The sequence below is a fragment of the Vidua chalybeata genome, chromosome 8 (genome assembly GCF_026979565.1).
Source record: "Vidua chalybeata isolate OUT-0048 chromosome 8, bVidCha1 merged haplotype, whole genome shotgun sequence".
NCBI classification, from domain to species: domain Eukaryota; kingdom Metazoa; phylum Chordata; class Aves; order Passeriformes; family Viduidae; genus Vidua; species Vidua chalybeata.
In genome coordinates, this window is record NC_071537.1 from 29,695,008 (window position 1) to 29,714,854 (window position 19,847).

At 40.9% G+C, this 19,847-nt stretch overlaps 1 protein-coding gene across 4 annotated transcripts in view; it reads left to right on the forward strand.

Moving 5' to 3' along the window:
- The window catches only part of ARID5B (AT-rich interaction domain 5B), a 117,646-nt gene that overhangs the window by 14,228 nt on the left and 83,571 nt on the right, over positions 1–19,847 (forward strand). The gene's annotated exons all lie outside the window — the stretch shown is intronic.

Below are 19,847 nucleotides of genomic sequence, written 5' to 3' on the forward strand. Positions count from 1 at the left end.
AGCAGAGGCCTTTCACTTCTCATGTCCCATCTTCCAAAAGCTCAGTGGTGCTGCTGGTGCTTGCCCTAACTCTGTATGGTTGGCTCTGTGTCTCGTTCAGTAGGGACGTGTTCCTTCCATGGTGTTTCCTTGTCAGCTTTATGTTGCTACAGGGCTCTGCAAGCACCCCACTGTTGTCTCCACACACAGACCTGTGCTTTCTTCCCCTGTTTGCTTTCAGAAAGGGAGTTGGTAGCTCTGCTACTTTGGATGGTTGCAGACAGGCTTGCAGGTGTAGGACTGCTTTGTTGTACAGGCACTCACACCTATAATACCTGTGGTGGGTTCCCAGGTCCAAGGGAGATCAGTCTCCTGCTGGTAGACGTGCCTGTTTGTGGTATTAGGACCTTGGATGTGTAACAGCTGTCAGAGATGGCACTTTGAAGTGCATACCATTTCCCTCTTCTGCTAAGTTTTTAATAAATGTTCCATGTTTGAAGAGCATCAAGTTTAGGCCATAATGTGTTAAAAGGTAAGAAATTAAAAGCTAAGCCTAATGCATTTGAAGACATGCTTCTGTATCTATGTGAACAGGAGTGCAGGGCCTAGTTCAGTTTTATAGTGTTGTGACTAGGTTGGCATCGAAGCCAAGTTACATGAAGCTGAAGATCTGTCTTGGAAGATTTATCTTCTGCATCTCATTTTTCTGATCTTATCAAATGGTGAAGTGATTTTTTCAGTCTCACATTTTACAATTATCTATGTAGGTTGGAAGATTAAATTACAATTGGAAGCTGATCTTGTTTTTCATTGCATGTCCAGGGAAAAAATAAGCCATGCAATTCTTTCTCTCTTTGCTTTTCTCTGTGGTTTCTTCTAGTTCATAATTACATGCAGTAATTTTCTCTGTTATTGCCCTGGTATCTTTATGCACTACATTTATTTGCATTTGTTTGTTGTGTCAGAAGAATCTTAATGTTTTTCAGACAGAACTTTTGTGTGCTAATGTTTTCTTGTTTTTGTTTTCAACAAACAAAAAAATCCTTGTGGTAAGTTATGAAATTGCTATTATCTACCCTAGGAGCCAGAGAAAATTATCTTTAAGCCCAAGGCTTATAGTTGCATGTTAAGCCTTTCAAAGTAGGGGTTATACTGAAAACGCTCATGGAATGCCAACTATATGGTATAATTTTGATACCCCCACATTCTGATGTTGCTCATTTTCAGTTGGTGGCTCTGGCTTTATTGTTGTGTTGTTTTTGGTTTTTTTTCAGTAGAAAAGAGAATTTTGGCTAATGTTTGGTTATGACTGCCTTTATCTTCATAATGACTGGTTGACAGGAGTGAAACCAAAGGTTCACAAAGACCTATAGCTGACTGGATACACTGATATAGACAATTGATCCAGCCTATTAAGGGCATCAAAGAAATTTCTTAAATCTGGTATTGAGATTTTTTTTTTTTTTACCATTTGAAAGAGCCAAGAATTTAATCCTATTTTGCTTCCTGGATCTGACACAAAAACTCAGAAGAGTGGTGATCTTTGAAGCTGGTGCAGCAGCCCTAGCTGGTGTCCTGTGGGCAGTCCATGAGCTCTGGTGTTTGTCTCATCTATGGCGTTCAGCACCCACGAGACGAAGAGGATTTACTTCTCTCATTCTGAGTGGTTGGTTGGGGTTGACATTGCTCTGGGAGTTGTCTTGTCCCTAGCTGGAGGCAAGGGCAGGAGCATGATGTGGGGTGTCCGAGTCTGTTGAGCTGCTGGTGTTGTCTCTTCTTGGCTGTCAAAGGGCATCTTTGCTGCCTGTTAGGACATGTGCCCACAGACCTTTTCCAATACTCAGTGTCTTGCTGACAGAGCAGTGCTCAGCTGCAGTGATCTAAAGATTTATTAGCAATAACTTCTGCAGCAGGTCTCCAGCACAATGGGATGGGGTTGTCTTTTCTCTTAAAATAGAGTTGTATAGTTTAAAAGGAGCATGGTGCACTGTCAGGCAAAGGTCCCTCACATGATGCTGGTGTTTAACCCTGGCTGTAGATGAGGAAGTTGCTGAACCAGATGTTGAGAAAGCCTAGATAAACAACGTGATCCCCTGGACCCCTTTTTTCCTATGAAATGGCATGTTTCCATTACAGAAAAATCCCATAAAAGTGAGTAGATTCTGCAGCTTTTCCTACTAGATGTTTTTGAATTAAGCTCTGGAAGGTAATAGGAAATTATATCCCTACCAAAGAGCTCAAAAAAGCTTTACAGAAGAAACAAAATCAGTTTTCACACATTATCCAGGAGTGATGAGGAGTGAAATAACCCGGATGAAATGAAAACATGGCTGATCTAGAACCAGAGATGCGTTGCTGTACAAACATACTTAATTAAACACGTTGCTACTGGGAGCAGGGCAGCTTCAAACACCAACCAGGCAAAGTGAGGCCTCGTGTGAGCAGTGTGCACCCTGTGCCATGTGTTCAGTGGCACTTGCTTAGCCAAAACTAAGGCAGCACCTGGTTAATACACAACCTATAAAACCCATGAATCTATAACTGAAAGTCAACCCTAATTCAAACAAGATAGTTCTGTCTCCTTTCTTGTTCTCTCTTTCTTCTCTTTTGTTGTCCTCCCCCTCTTTCCCCCTTTTCTCTTTTTTTTTTTTTTTTTCTTCTTTCTTTTCTCTTTGCCTTTCTTTTCTACAGAAACTGTTGGGTTGAGGTTTTGTTTTTTTTTTTTTTTCTTCTGTAAAATACTGTTGTTTTTATCACTAGCGAATTATGCAGAATTTTTCCTTAGGACTGTATTAAATAAAAGATTGCGCAATAGCATTTTTTTGTGTGAGCTTCAAGATTTCAGCCTGAAAAATGATTTTTAAGAATTACTTCTTTCTGCCTGTTGAGTTATTTATGTTATACATTCTGTCCCTTTCTACAAATATGTCAATACTGAATGCTAGCAGTTTATGTCTTAAGACTATTTATAGCTTTCTGAATATTTCTTTCAAATGTTGAGGAAAAATAAAGAGCAACAACAATGCAGCATATAAAAATAGAGTTGCTCAGGAATGTATTATTCATAATGAACATAAGAACCTGTTTTTCCAGAAGAATTGGTCTGATAAAATCATTCACTTCTGAGGTCGCTGGTTATTTATTTTTGTCTTTAGAGTTATTTAGGGAATTTTTCTTTGTAATAAATGGACTTGTATACCCATATTTGGTAAACCAGTGGGAAGTCACCAAATGAGGAATTATTTCATTTTACAAAATGTTTAACAACTAAGCAATGTAAACACTATCGGTTAAATATGGCAAAGTTGCATATTTGTATTCCTTGGGCTATAGTTCAAAAAAAATTCAAATTATTTTATATAACATTGCTTCTTACAGACTTCCTTTAAGTGAAGTATGAAAGCTGCAGTGTAAGCTTTATTGGCCTATAAATATGTCATTATAGTTGGACTACATTTATATGCTTTGGATTGTTGTTTAAGCCAAGAAAATATGTCTCTACAGGTTGACTTTTTATTGAAACCCTTTGAGGCATACAACAGAATGTATTTTAGGCCAAGGTTATTAAAACAGCATTTTCATTTTTGCAGCAGACTCATTGTCAATTATGCTGCCACAAACTGTCTGTGGATAGGCAGTTATGAATGGTTTCATCTCTAAATGTGTCTTTAGAAAAAGAAATAAAAGATAGAGGAGTCAGAGCTGAAATTGAGAGAAGAGACTGAGGGAAAAATGACTGAATTTAGTGCTCGCCAGCTCTGCTGGTTTGGGTTAGGCTGGGCTGCAAAGCTGCCTGGGCTTAGCCATGGAACAAATGGCCACTGTGCCTATGCCGGGCCAGGAAGGTGGGAGCTGCTGCCACAGCCAGGCAGTTTGCAACCCTCTGGTTCTGGCGTGACAGAGGTCTGGGTTTGGTCCCCAAGCTGGCATTGCCAGTCTTTTTGTCCATCCTCTGTGAGTATCACGCCAAAATGGGCGGTTAAGGTTCCTGCACTGGCAGTGTTAGTAATGGGATGAGCAAGTTCTGGTGAACTGAAGGGGTTTTGCTGTGCTTACTTCTTGTTTGTTCAGGTCCAGCAAGGGGAAGCCCAAAGAAAATTTAGCAATCAGTCCTGTCCTGTCTTTCATTCCCCACAGTCAAGCATTTGAGGGTATAAGATCTGGATCTTTGTTCCCTGTGAAACCCAGGGAAATCAACTACTGCTCCTAGCTGTGGTGTATATTCTAGCAGTCACGCTTTTCTCGTGTGTAGGTGGTTTTCCAGGAGTTGTTTCCTACTTCTCATGAAGTAGCTTCTTTGAACTCTCCAGAGGAGCTTGCTGGGCAGAGCTGGGTGCTGCAGGATGGGGTCACCCTCTTGTTTTCTTGTCTTTACCAGTCTCATAATTTGCATATCTTCACTTAGAAGACTGCAGTTCCTTGCTGGACCTTGTGTTGCCACACAAATTGGTTGATCCCCAGCAGATTGCAGTGATTTTGGAAGGATAGGCAGAGCAGGGATGAGCTGTCTTTCCAGAAGGTGCCAACTGCACAGTTACCAGCCCCAGTGGGCACTGGGCTGTTGTATGGCCCTTCCAATTTCTCTTGCCAGTGGCCTTCCAGCATGTGTGACTTCACCAGATGAAGATTATCAAGTTATAATGTAGTCAAACGGTGCCATGATCTGCAGCTGTAGCATGTTCAGACACTTGTGGTGACTTCTGATCTGATGCTGATCTCCTATTTCATTGTTTGTCGCGTGCTGCTCAGTTCAGGCTCACCTGGCTTAATTTGGTGCAATAATTTTCTGACCAACTAATCGTTAGCTATTTAGAGTACAGCCACTTTGCATACTTAGTGCCTAAATCATGCCTCTCTTCCCCTCCCATTCTTCTCTGTCTGCACTCTTTGCCTCTTCTTGTGCCTTCCTGTCCCCATTGCCCTAGTTGAATGCCATTCTGATCTTGATAAAGCTCCTGTAAGTGTCCCATTATCCCATTTTCCCCTGTCTACCCTTGTGCATCGTATGTTGTTTTTTGTCTTGTGGGTCAGAGTGACCTCTCTAACTCATTTTACCCAGCCCAATTGATACAGTTCTTTTGCCATAGATGAGGCTATTACATGACTCGTCTGTTGTGTTTCATGGAGCCTGAATAGAGAAAGACAGCTCCCTTGGGAAAAAAGAGGCTGTGGCCTGCCTTTTTCTTCTGTGTTTGTGCAGCTTATAGCACATGCCAGCACTACTGCAGCAGGACAGGAGCACCAACAGGCTATGGAGCAGGAAGCTCTGTTGGGATGACTGTTCAGAGAGGTTGTGAAGCAGGAAGGCTTCAGTTGCTTCAACACCTCCTTTTGGTTTAATTACTGCTTACCTTTGGTGTTAACATGTTTGGGATCAGAGATAACCTGAGGTGCTGAGCAGACAGACAGAGATATATATTTGTTTTATTACTGGTCAACCAGTTAGTTTAACAAATACTTGTTGGCTTCAGTTGTTGACTGCCTTTTAAGTGCTGAAAGGTGATGCAGTTGTTAAGTCCAGTGTACTTCCAATAATTCAGTCCTGGAGATGACCCTATCTTCAGTAGCATTTTGAGGCTCTCCGTCCTCAGTTCCCCCTCTCTCTTGAGCCACTGCTGCTCTCCTCTGCACCTTCCCCCACCTACCTGGAAGGAGGTTGTTGGGGTTGTTCCGAGGTTGTCTGTCCTTCTTTTGGCCACCTGTTTGCCTGAGTAGTGCTGGGATGTTTTAAGTGCTGTTACTGTTTTTGTTACCCTGCGGAGAGCCTACTTCATTGCAAAGAAGCGTGTGAGGGTGAGGTTGAAAACATTTTAATCTGCAGGACTGGCTATGGAAGCCTTTCACTCACCACTGGATTGTGTTGAGCCTCATCTACTTGTGATTCTTGAAAGGAGTTTTAACACTGCACACCTCAAACTTCAACCATGCCTTATCAAAGAGTTTTGGATTTCTTATCAAGCTTTGACCTACCTTTCAGCTTTTATAGAAAGGGGGTGAGAGCATCACCCCTGGAAACTGAGGATGCAAATATTTTGTTCTTTGAAATGTGGAAGGTATGCCAAGAAATGTAAACAAAATCCCAGGTAACTTCCCTCTTGGTAGCCCCTAACTCATAGTGGTTGTTCACTACCCACCCTGTTCCTGCAGCAGGAGCAAGCTAACATGATTATCAGAATTGTGCTGATAGCAGTTGTCACTGTGTCAGCATTTTCAATTATAGATTGGTATGACAGGGCACTTTGCCGTTCATGTAGAGCACGGCCATTTGCAATTGCAGTTCTGGTCTGTTCAGAAACATCAGAGAAGGAATCACTGCTGCAAACCAAGAGGAGGAAGAGTTAAATTTTACTTTCTAGCCTGTGGAGCTAGAGAACTGCCCTGCATTCTCTTAGAGTCAAAGTTTCAGCAGTTTGCACCATCAGTAAGAGTTTTGTTGCAGCCTCTAACTGGAACAGGATAGCCTACATAATTACAAAATAAGTAGATAAAAAAAAAATAAAGACCATTCACAGACAGTGTCAAAGCAGCCAGTGTGGGACAGTGTCCCTTTAAAAATGTTTGATGGCTTTTTTTATTTTTGTCTAGTTTTAGTACCGGGATTGACCTTGCCAGGCTGTGTAATAACCCACATGTGTCTGCTCTCCAGGATTTTTTCCCTTCTAGTCACTGTTGGATCTTGCATTTAATTCTTACTGACCATGGGTTTTTGTTCCAGTAACTGAAAACGTCTGTGTCCTGGTGCAGTGCTGCTGTGCTGTGAATCTGACTTTATGTCAGTGTATGGTTTTTTTTTTTTTTTTTTTTTTTTTTTTTTTTTTAATCATTGGTTTAGAGAGTGCTATTTTGCTCCCCAGCCTTCCCTCTATCTTCCACTCCTGCTCATATTGTGTCTGGGTCCCACAGGGACGCAGTTTGGGACATCTGTTGTTTTGTATTGCTGTGCTTCCCTTGCCCAGCACCATGGAGGGAGGTGATCAGTGGTCTCTTCTGCGTGCCATGGTTGCTGGTTAGATGTGGTGATCCCTCATAGATCACTGATGTTTTTTTCCTGCATTATACCCTTTCCACACAGTCAGCCAAAAATTTGCTGAGTACTGAGATCTGTAAACCCAACACCTATGTAATGTTGTGGTGTAGTTGGGTGGGCCTCAAGGACATCCTCTTTTTCCTGCCTGGCTACTGTCCTGTGCTGTAATTCTGTGCTGCTGGAGCCCAGGATTAGAGTCCTGCAGACATCTTTGACTCCAAGTGCTCCGTTAATCAAGTCAGAGCTGTCTTCATACCAGCCCATGAGTCAGGCTGGCTTGTGACCTGTATGGCTGTGCTGAGATGCTTAGGCTCTTCCGTGGGTGCTGTTGATACCATGGGCAGATCTAGGTGTCATTTCCCATATAGGGATAAGGAGAAAAGCCAGAACAAATTTATTCACCACCTCCCTTCCATGCCTTCTTGAGTTGCTCTTTGTGGCTCCCTTGCCCAGAAAGGCAACTGGCCCTTTGTTTATAGGCAGAGTATGATGTGTCTGGCTTCTCATTATCTAAGTATCCTAGTCTGGTTCTGACTGTTGTTGTAGAAAGGCCAATACTTTTTTCTCTGAGATACAATATTCATCTTCTTATAGATGAGAGGTTGTCAGAGAGAACATCCTTTGTGTCATATGAACTTGAAGGTGGAGATTTTCTCTATATTCCTTTTCTCTTCTTCTTGAGAAATCCTTTGGTAGGACAGAGGCACACAGGAGCAAAAGCTGTCAGTGAATGGCCATGTCAGCATTTATGGAGATCTCAGCAACAGCAGGTGATGGCTCCTCAGCTTGCCAAGGTGGACCTTTGCTTGGGCAAGCAAGGGAAAGTGGGAGGTGGGAACGCTAGAAAGAAAAGGAAGATTTTGGACAAGATTGTGGGAAGGGGCTTGGCTACAGCAGCTGAGTGGGCAGCAGCAAATGTGCCTTCCCAGCCCAGGGATCTCTTCCAGCACTGTGTATCACCTTTGTGAACACCAAGAGGGGCTCTGTGGGTGCGCAGGAGAAGACTGTGATTCTGGCAGCTTTGCCTTTGTTGACTGAGTTTTAAGAGTCTTGGTATCAATTCTCACCGCTTCATCCCTTTTGGTTAATTTGGGTCCTGCTTGTCTTTGCTGGCTTGGTGATCCTTGTGTGATGAGAGCATTGATAGATGAGGGTGTTTGGGAAGGGAATGGTTAAACGTAGTGTGTGTGTAAATTGGAGTGTGGTTTGTGGGAGTGGGTGATAAAGTATAGATTTAAAAATTGTAACAGCATGAATTTTAACTTACTGGGCAGGTTTTGTATTAGAGAACCTTGTGGCATTCATTTAGTAAAATCTGTACCATGTAAAGTAAGTTCCTCCTTAATTTTACTGCTAATAATAATTTGCTTGTAACAATGAATCCTCAGCACTGTAAACCTTCAGCTTGCGTCTGTCTTGCTCTGTAACATTGTGAAGGGCAAATAGTTAATGACAATAAAGAGGTTTTTGTTAGTTATAGGTAATGTGTATGGTTTTAGCAGGAATATATTTTATCAGCTTGTGAAAAATCAAGGTGAATTTTTACATCTGTGCACTACTGCATAGTTGATATATGTAGAAGCTGAAAATCAAAATAAGCTCCTAGGAGAGCCCAGATTTGATTTTCCTAAACATTTAAATATACGTATCACACCCTCATTTTAAGATGCCGGTTAATGACTTTATGAGCATGCTGGCAGCCAGAGCATTACATGTGGTTTGAGAAATGTGTCTGGATATGCTTGGTAAGCAGTATTGTTCTGACAGTGTACTAAAGGCCATCTTCAATTTGACTGTGCTCTACTTTGTTATGCTGTGAAAGAAAAAGATAATTCAGCAGAGCTGAATTGTGCTGTCGGTTGGAGACGCCACACTTCAGAATACAAATATTACTAGGGATAAATGAATCATTAAAAGAACAGTAGCATAAAATATCTGATGAATGAACTCCAGGAGTCTGTGCTGGAATAAATTTAGCATTCACGGACAGTACCATAATATGTGAAATAATAGTATCAGTTCTACATTCAGATGCCAAAAACATTTATGGACCCAGAATAATTGTGAATTACAAGGCTATAAATACATGGAGGGGATTTGGTGATATCATAATAAACCATGAAAAATTCACTAGGCTGGTTTCTAATGTTACCAGAACCTTGAGATATATTTACAACCTTGTTCACACTCCTGCAGTTTTAGGGGGCAATTCTCCTCTCACAACACGTTCGTCATTCCCATTAGTGCCAAGGGGAGTTATGCATGTGTGTCATGAGTGGAATAGATCCCCACACAATTCAAGGATCCTATAATGAATATCTCATTTAAGAAAAAGCTGGAAAACATTCACTCTTATTCTCCCTCAAGTTCCCCCACGTCCCGTTCTGCTCCTGTGATCGAAGCTAGTGAATATAGTAGAGGATGATACAGTTGCTGCTGTGTTCCTGAGCATTTTATCCACAGCTGCTTCGTTTCTTTCACTTTTTATTACTGAGAAACAAAACAACCAAAGCCCAGATGTTCTCATCCCCCCCAGTTTCTTTAAAGTGCAGGCCTAGTGCATTTTAAAAGCCCGTTGTAAATACCCGGGAGGCTGGCATCATCAGCCTGTCCTCCAAAAGGAGGCTTCATTGTTGTGATACCGGATCCATACCCGATAAGAACAGTTAATTAGGAACTCGGGCTGAACCTGACGTGATGTTCAAGAGCACGTTCAGCTTTCTGCATGTCCCATGTCACCTGTTTGTAATTAAGCCTGGTGTCCCCTGCCTTGCTGAGTTGGGGCAGTGACAGTCTCCACAGGTACTTAGTGTCGTTCACACATCCCAGTATTAGGTGGATTACAGCCCGGTCTCCCAGCATGTCCCCCCAGTCAGCTGTGCCATGTTACCTCATCCTTCTCATAAGTCATTGGTAAGATACACACATTCAGTGTGGTGCAGAGCAAGTCTGCTCAGTAATTCCACATTCCTTAGTGTTGGAAGTCTCTTGACTGGCTGAGCTGCAATCTTTCTGCTCATTCCTCTCCTGGCTGTACATCCAGGCCTGCCAGGGGAGCATTTGTGGTATTCACAGTGGGAAGGGTCTGTAGCTTCATTTATGTCCTTCCACGTGGTTCCTGTTTTACTTTTTGGGTCTTGGTAGACTCACCCTCTATCAGTAGATTAATTAAATCCCTGAGATATATCCTGGACCTTCCATCCTTGTCGGCTGATGAAACAAACAGAAGATAATTACAGAATCAGAAAAATAACAGCAGTGGTCACCAGCAAAAGGAGTGAACTTGTCAGCCTTGTAGGTGGTTTGTAGACTTTGGTGTATCAGTGATAGGTCCTCAACCAGTTAGACACTGAGCCTCATTTGGCTTTGTTCACTGCCAGTTTATTTCATTGTCTTTCTCTCTTGAATTCAACCATGTTTTTGCTATGGCAAGGTCATGGGATTATTGATTATTTGTTTTTGTTAATTACTAATGACTTTAACTTGATATTCTTTGCAATATCTGTGTGAGCTCTCGTGGCAAACCCAGTTGACAGGGTACAATGTAATCTTAATGCATGTTTTTCTCTTTAATTATTGTGAAACCACAGTCTCCACTTTTCTTTCACACTGAATATTTCCAAATTAAAAGCTTTGTAGGATGAAAAATTAAATGAGAAAATACTATAAAAATCTATTTCAAGGATCTCAAATGCTTCAGCTCCATTTTTATTTTTAGTTTTCTTACTGTTTGAATGACCCTTTCTTGTGACAGTGTTTGTCACTATACACTTCCAGTCTTGTTGCACAGAGAAAATAGATTAAAAAGTCCTTTTACGCTTGTGATTTTAATCCTCTGTTAAGATACATAAAAATGTGGCCCTGTAAGTTCTGTGGTATAGTAAAAAAAAAATAAACTAACCCAAATAATTTTGGCAGTTCAAACGCAGAAACTAAAAATAATTTAATCTGCAGTGTGAACATAGTTTCATATTTATACTAGCATCTGGCCTCAGGAATTGAATACTCCATTCTTTAAATAGCTTTGCTCTGGCTCTTGAATGCTTTGTGACTAGAACATTACCCTACAGTCATACACCTTGTTTACATATTTCTGTTAAAAGGCAAAAGAACTTACAGTACTTCAAAACATTGGTACAAGCTCCCTCCTCCCATCTTGCCTTGGAAAAGAGAAGTTAAAAAGAAAAAAGTGCGAGTGGTCTGAAAGTGCATTTTAAATTTAGGTCTCTCAAATTGCTACTGGGTACATATTTTGCTGTCATTTGTATGAAAAACTGGAAGAAAAATTTTCCAAAGAAAATGTGTGCCGTTCCAGATGCCCAGCAGTAGTCAAACACAAATTTATGTACACTTTGTCAGTTTGTTTTTAATCTGGCATGTGTCTTTGTCTTTAGAAACACTTTGCCTGGAGACAGTGGGTGCTTTTTTGTTACCTCTGTGGTAGAAATAAGGATCCAGGTCCCTGCAAGGAAAAACAGATCAGAATAATGATCTATTCAGAAAAAAAAAAAATCATAATAATGTAATAAAAAGGTAACCACTATAAACAGAAGGCTAATGATCAGCTTCTTACAATCTTTAGGGACAAAGTATCTTTTTATAGTTTTATGATCCGTGCCCAGCCTGACTTTAGGAGGAATTGCATTTTCAGAATTACGTATTTGTAACTTCAGCTAGCTTTACAAATTTAGTAGATCCCTATTTAGTGTCTGTTGGTGAATGTAAGTCCAGCCTAATATTCTTACTGCTATTTTTTCATTCACATGTCTTGAGGTGAACCTAGAAGCAGAAGAGAAAATATCCCATTTTTAAACCTTAAACCAGAATCCATTCGTATGAGTCACTAAAACAAAATCATAGTGGTTTGGCTAAAAAAGGCTTCGTGTCCAAAGGGAATGTTCCTTAAAATGCTGGCGCATTTCCCACAGTGTTTCTTGAATGCATTTTATATGTTGCCTTTGTGCTATTGTAAAACATCAAAGGTTAGATGCTGCAGTTTGGTGTGTGGGAGGCTCCTGGTATTTCGGTGGACTGGTCAGTTTGAATGAAGGCAGTGGGCTTGTCCCTTGGGAGTGCTCAGCCCCCTCAGTTGCATGTGCAGGTCTTCCTGTGGAGGATGCTTCCAGCTCAGGTAGGGAGAGCATTTCTCTTTCTTGTGGTAACTCTTCCATGCTGCAGTACTGGCTTAGGCTTGCTGCTGTGGTGCTCAGAAACACCCTGCAGCAGCGTGAGAGACAGGAAAATCAGGGCCCGTCTGCCTTTCTGAAAAACTTTTGAGAGTAAGTTGCTTTGTTTTTCCTACCCAGCTATTAGACCCCTCAACAGAAAGGAACTTTTAGGATAATCATCCCACTTGGGTTTTGGGAGGTCAGTGCTGATTTCTGTAGGTTTCAGACCAGCCTGGGACACTGAGAACGTGAGTGCCGAGGCTGTACTCCACCATGACTTCCAGCTTTGATCCTCTCGTGATGGAGTGAGAAAGAGGTGGTGCAAAGCTGTATAGGAGCAGGGGTGAGGATGGTTGGAGACAGCAGTAAGGGCAGCTTCTCTACCTTGCCACTGGGATTTTTGTTAGCCTTCTCTGCAGGGAGGGTTTGTGCTTATATCTTGCTTTTTTTTCAGACCTGGGTCTTCTGACTTGAATAGAGTGAATGCAAATGGTGCAAAATTTAGGCTTTGGTGACTTCAGATACCATGTGATTCTAAGGCACAAAACATTTGATTTATTGGGTAAAGCCTATTTAATATCTTAAAAGCATAGACTAGGAGATCAGATGTGAGCATAGCAGCCTTAAAATATATTCCCTGACAACATACTTAAGAATGTTTAGGTCTGTATGAAATATACAGGAAATGAGGCCAATTTTTTCCCTGCTGTTTTGATGGCAGGGTCTGCAGGGGAGACAGAGAGTGTGTGGACAGGAATTCATGTGTTTGATAATGTGAGCCCAGCACATTTGCACAAATGGAATAGAAGCATTTTTCACCCTCTGCAGAAGAAACTATTAGTAGTTTCTCTGCCTGTTTGAGAGACTATGACTGATCAGATATATCAGCAAATCCATGTAAGTAAACCTGAAAAGTGATTCCCTCATCTCTGGCCGGGTGTGTATGGTGTTTGCACAGTACCTCTTCACCATTTCTGGTGGCTTAGGGAAGCACAGAGAGTTAATTCTTAACGACCAGAGGTGAAGAGAGGCTGCTGTCCTCTATCAGACCCTTTTTCCCTCATCATCTTGTAGATCAAGTCAGTCTACCAATAAGAAAAGGTTTATGTATGTTCACTCTGAGAATACTTGTTAAGTATTCTAAAACAGAGGACTTTCATGAACAGTGAAGCAGAAAAGCAATTGCTAGAAGGACTTGTAATGATTTCTGATCATGCTAATGTCTGACCATGGTCTTCTGCTACAAAACTAAATTCCCAAGAATATCAGACTGCTTAGTGTATGGCTAGTTTCCTTAAGGAAGCACTCAATTTTCTACTTTTTAGGAGCACAGTGCAATTAAAGTTCTTACATGGAGAGGAAGATTGTGCCAACAGTACTTGGAAATTATATTGTCCAGGCTGTAAAAACATACTGAAAGCATTGTTTATACCTTGCTGGGCATGTGGCAGATTTCCTACTTAGTCATGTAACATGTCTTGAGCAGCAGATATTCTTAGTTGGGCAGGTAACGAAAGTTTTGCAAATGTTTGTTTGGGTGGGTAGAAACTTGGAAAATAAACTGTGGTTCAGTTTTCTCTAGTTATTACAGTGGTTTTGTCACTTCTTCTTACAGTTGTAGCACCTCCAGCTGCAGCACAAGCTCTCAGGAAACAAGACCTTGTTACAGGTGGTGCAAGGAGTGCCCTAAGCTCAGTGGGGCTGGCAGGGCACTTTGCCTTCGTCACTGAAAGTTTTCAAGACATGAAAGAATGGGATGGCAGTCAGAAAAAATGGAATTCCAGTTTCCATTGTGCTCCTTTTCCCTCAGAGCACGTCTGTATGGATTGCATGTGGGACAATTCTGTGTGTGCCTCCTTGAGATCTTTGCCCCAGCTATTCCGAAGAATTTCTCACCGTGTCCATTTCCAGATCACCAGCCAGGTTACCCAAATCAAAATAGGAAACAAGGCTCCTTGGAGGAGCATTCCCTTTCACCTGGTGAAGTGACTCCAGGTCCATGCCAGTGATTGCTGACTCCAAAGGGAGGAAACCCTCTTGAGTGTGATAGCCTGAACATTGAGACCAAATTTATACCAGAGTGGATCCTCAGTTTTTGTTGGTGCTAAAACTTCAGCCAGAATCTGTCTTCAGAATGGCTTTAAGCTTTTCTTTTCAATTAGTTTACCTACATAGCTGGTATCAGAAGCGCAGTTGCACATAATAGAGTTGATTTTTCCTTTCCAGGATCAAAATGTTGAGGTGACAGTCACTGCTAGGCACTCTGAAGTTCAGGCCTTCCTGCCGCAGTGTCTCAGAATTAGTATCCTGGTTTATCATTCTGTGTTGCTGGCTAAGTGCTATGTAATTCCTGTTGAGCTCGGTGACCCAGTGCAGAAGAGCTCAGGTGATGTGCTCTTCCAGTGTCAGGAATCCACAGAGCAGCAAAAAGAGCAGCTTCTCCAGTGCTGTTGCTACACTTGACTGTAATGTTGGGAGTTTGGGAGAGCATTATTTCAGTTACTGTAAAACTGCCAGAGATAGTCACACTGAAGACCTTGCTGTGGCATGCTCTAGCTTTCTTACTAAAGATTGGTTATTTGCCCTTTCCCTACTAATTGTGACTTTTCCAGATTTTGCTTTCTGGATACCATCCCTTCCCATTGTCAAACCCTCTGATATTGTAGGTTTGAATTGCAAGGGACGTTTAGCATCCTCAGGCTTGTCCTCATGCTGGTGTATGGGCCAGCAACAAAATGCTTGGCATCTCTTAGAAATTCCCATCTCACTTGCATCTGGTAGAAATGCACCCTGCAGTTTTTTCAGTTGCTCATCATGAGCACTGTGGCTACTGTGCAGTAACTATTCTTTTGCATATTCCGTTCTTCTGGGTATTGTAGGAATTACTGCATCAGTTGAGTACTGATGAGAATGATTATATGAGAGTGAAATGTTATGGGTCATTAAACAAACAAACAGCCCCACCTCCATTTTATTGAAGGTACCTATAAATCTCATCAGTTTTCTGCTTTACAGCCAGTTGATCAAGGATCTGTGTGAAAGGGCGGGCTGTTAGCTTAAGGCAACTCAGACTGCTTTAAGTGGCTGTGAACTACTTTTATAGTGCTACCAGTCTATTTCGTTTCCAGAAAGTGAAAGTTCGAAGTAGGTCCTGAATCTGTTTTCTCACATGTGAGATCATTTTGCTACCCATGACCTAGAAACCAACAATGAATGTGTAAATTACAGGCAAGAAGAAAATTCAGAATTGACTGTAAGGTGAATGGAAGTTGAATAATTCCCTGAACTTCAACTGTGAAAAGAAGAAAAGATCCCTGAATTCTAAAACAGATTTCAATATGGACAAAGAAAATGTTATTTTAGTATAGATTAAACTCATGACTAAGATGTAGACGGATTATTGTATCTGTTTCAGATGTAATTTCATGCCTGAGAATTTACATTGAAGGGAAACTGGTCTGGATCACATTAGCAAAGGCCCTGTTTTGCTGTCAGTTTAATTAAATGGAAACTGCTGGCAAGGTGACCTGAGTAGGTTTATAGAAGCAATACTATTTTGTGTGTTGGAGCAGGAAACTGTTAGGTCTTCCAGTTTGAAAGGGACACAGAAATGAAATCTGTGATTCATTCTTGTTTACAAACTCCCAGATAGTATGTGCAATGACCTTAGTGATAAATTAGCTGCAATTACACATTATATGAGGTGGGCTTTACAATAGCTGCAGACTTCATGGTTATGAGAACCATGACCTTTGACAGGGAGGTTAGAACATGAAGTTTTTCCAAACAGTGCCTAGATCTTCAAAAGTATTTGCATTTCCTTCCCTGTTTCATGTGAGTAGATTGACAAGATGTGTGGTGGGTGTTCTGTTTGCTCGCCACAAGATTGTTGTCAGGCAGAAACCCCCCAAAACAAAAAAGCCCGCCCTTCAGGAACATTGATTTATCTGTTAACTGTGTCTGGCATGCTGCCTTTTGGCTTTGATTTCAGAGAGAAACATATTTGGTTACTTTAATAGGCAAAAGCACTGAACCTGACTTGTAGGGGAAAAATTGTTTTCTTTCCCTTTTGCAGTTCTGTTTATCAGATCCTGACGTACTGTATCATAATTGTGCAACAGTTCCAAGTTGGAGTAAAGAAAAGTAGAACTGGATGTCAGGCTCTATCAGCCTCATTATTTGAGAGCCAGCTTTTCTGGGTGACTCGGTGCGACTAAAAATGCATGTTTATGCCAGTTAATAACCACCTTGTGACACCAACTTAGATGATATCAAATGCTTTTTTGTTTTCAAGAATTGTTTACATCACCTATTTATATCTCCTCTTTTTATTTATGTTGGTTTTTTATCTTAGAAATTTTTGCTGAGCTGGAGTTGACTTGCCTTTTTCCCCTAGATCTGTTTGTTCACCCTTTTTTGCTTCTTTCAGGTATTTTCCAGATATCTTTTGCAGTATTCTTTGACCAAGGAAATCTAGGTCTTACCTGTTTTTGGCTACTTCTCCAATTTGATGATACAGTGTGCAAGAGTAAAAGCTGAGAATTTGAGAAAGCAAGTTTTTTAATCATGTCACAATAATTGTATAATTTATTCTGTATGTATACTCAAACAGAAGGTGATTACACAGACATATGCTGATGGTTACATAGTCATCTCTCATATGTGAAACTGCACGTATCTCTTTGTGTGTGTACATGCAACTGTACTGCTGCTGAGCTCCAGCACCCATAAAGCACTTGGCCAAAAGAGTGTATTTTTGAAAGGCTTAACATTCTTCACATAAGTATCAGAAGTAATGAAATGCATAGACCTACAAAGATCAAAAGAGAAAGAAGGAAGAAAAAGAGTTTTTAAAAACTGTAATAGCAGCAAGAAAAACAGAACAAGGACATTGTTGGGAGACCTCCATCCCTGTGAATGCAATGTTTTTGCAGGGAAGCTGTAGGAGGAATTCTTGTTTTAATACTGATTGCAGTCATGCTGTAGCCCAGTGCCTCCAGTAAGCATGAAGCTCTGCATGGCTGGAAGGTAGGTGGAGATGAGATTTGGAAAATGATTGCATAACTGTAGGTGAGCAGAGGGAAGAAACTCTTCAGCCATGATCAGTGCTTTTGCCTCTCCCAGTAACACAATGCAGTCCATCCCAAAGCATCTCCTGGTGTTTTCCTACATGGTGCTCACATCTACTTGGTCTTCTGCCTTAGCTGGGCAGTGATCTCTCGAGGCCCAGCTCCCAATGGCAGTTGCTTAGCAATAATTAAAAACTAACCAACCAGCAACAAACTCTCTTCCTATCCCAGGGCCGTCCATCAAAGCTGCTCCCCAGCTCTTGCTTATGTGTGCTAGGGGTAGAAAAAGAGAAGAAATGGTCAGTTAGTTTTGATTCTGACAGTGGTGAGGTAAGAACTACAGAGAGGTTGGGGAGGAGTTAGTAAATTATTTTGTGTGCATAAGTAGCAAAATACCTGACACGGTGGGACAAAAAATGCTCAGTTTGCTTTGTTTGCATTGCAAGGAGGGACTTCAGCTGTCTCCCCCCGGAGCTTCTAGCAGGACAGACTGCCCTAGCAGTGATGGCCCCTGTCCCACCAGGCATTTGGCTGGCTGTAGAGAGCTCAGGTTGCTTTGTGTTTTTCAGCCTGGCTCCCTGTTACCCTGGTCCTGACGGCTGCATTGCAGGCACATCCTTCCTACTGTGGAATTGCGGGATTCCTCAGTGGAGCTCTGCCAGTTGTGTTGGAAAGCTGTAAGAAAGCACAATCTTTGTGGAGGAGGTGCCTTTCAAGGCAACTGGAAAGGAGAAAAGACTTTCCCAGTTGTAGCGGTGGTAAGACTCAAAGCTGGTAAAAAATTTCAGTCTCGAGAAAATAAAATGAAATTCTTTAGCAGCTAGTTTATTTTAGTTTTTCTTTTCCTGTTCTGCTTCGTGACAGAACTTCAAATAATTATGTTGATTTATGATTACAGGTAGTTTAAATCTGTAGTATGCTGAAACAAAGCAATGCCAGCTTATTGTTTCTGGCCCTATCCAATTATACAATTGAATTTAGGCATGTAATAATGTTACAACAGAAATATCCATCATGATGGATTGAATTTCATGAAGTACAACACAAGAATATTTATAGCTGCATTCTTAAAACCACTTTTGAGTCAAAATGTGCCTCCTTGGTATGGCCTTTATAAACAGGAGAAAATCTGAAACTTTTTTTAGCCTAGCCCCAAACATACCACAAACCATAGCCTACACAGGAAGGGGGTGTAGGTTGATGATAAGCAGAAAATGATAGAATAGAGTAATTATTTCCGCTAGAAAATGAGGATCCGGCATTATTTGTACAGTAACACAAAGTCATTTGGCTGTGCCACTGTAATGAAACAATAAAGATCATACTTAATTTAAGTATCAGTTCTGAAGAGACTTCTTACTCTCTCCCTCTACCATTTTAACTATTAAAGCAAATTTGAATTGCTAGTCTAGTTTCCCACTGTTTTTTAGCAAGCGGAGTGGGCAAAACCTCCCCTCCTCCCGTCTCTGTTTAAATGTAGACCTTTGGCATTCCAGAAATCTGACCTTGTTTGTAGGGAATGGCTCATTTTTCTATAATGTAATATGAAGCACTCTTGTGTTTTGATTCCATGAACTAGAGAGTTTAATGTTCCAGCTTGCCATGATAAGGATATGATCTGGTTAGAGATAGAAACACTAAAGGAAATTAGCTATTGTACTATTCTTTAACATATTGTTTGCCTAGCAGTTTCATTTAGAATCATTTGGAATAATCTTGGAGTACCTTTTTAGAGGATTGGGTTTTTTTTTTCTTTTTATTTTTTTTTTTTTTGGGGGGGGGAGGGGTTGTGGGGTTTTTTTTTGTTTTGTTTTTGGGGTTTTTTTGGGGTTTTTGGGGTTTTTTTGTTGTTGGCCAGGATAAAAAGTAGGGCTTTAAGATATTTCTCCTAAAATAAATGTGAGGCCGCCTCATTTATAGTCAGCATGCCTTGATTACTTGCAGACATGCTGGAAATTTACATGCGCTTTTCTCCATTATAAAACACTGATCTGTTCAGATCATTAGCTCCCTCATGACTAGAGTTTGGCAGCAAGCCAAGGCAGGCTAAATCTGTAGCTGTAAATCGTGAGTTGAAATAGCAGAAAGTGGATTTGTAACTTAAAAAGTGTAAACAGTTTGGAAAATGAAGTAATTTTAGAGTATGATTGATTGCCTTAAGATTGCACTTTAAATTAGCCCAGGGTCTCCACTGCAGATGTATGTTGTAACTGCTCATTATATATTTTCACTTTTCTTTGGAACAATAGCATTGTTGGTAGGCTTCGAAACAATGTATGTTTCTCCTGGAGTGACCTTTGAGGAAATGAATAGTTTTATTGTGTGTCCATTAGTTTGCCTGGAACAACATTTTTGAGTTATTAATTTGCTGTGGTCTATAAATAAAGGAATCAAAATGCAAAGCAGCTGTATTATGCTGCATATAGTTCATCAAACTTGTGTTTAAACATCACCATTTGAGATTTGTAATGCACTGTATAAATAATTTTTTTTACTCCTCTGAAAAAGAAGTAATGTTTTGCCTAGCCTGGAGATTGGTTGTGTAATCTCATAGAAGCAAAATTATTATTTTTAGCACAAACAATTGGTGAATGTTCTGAGTGT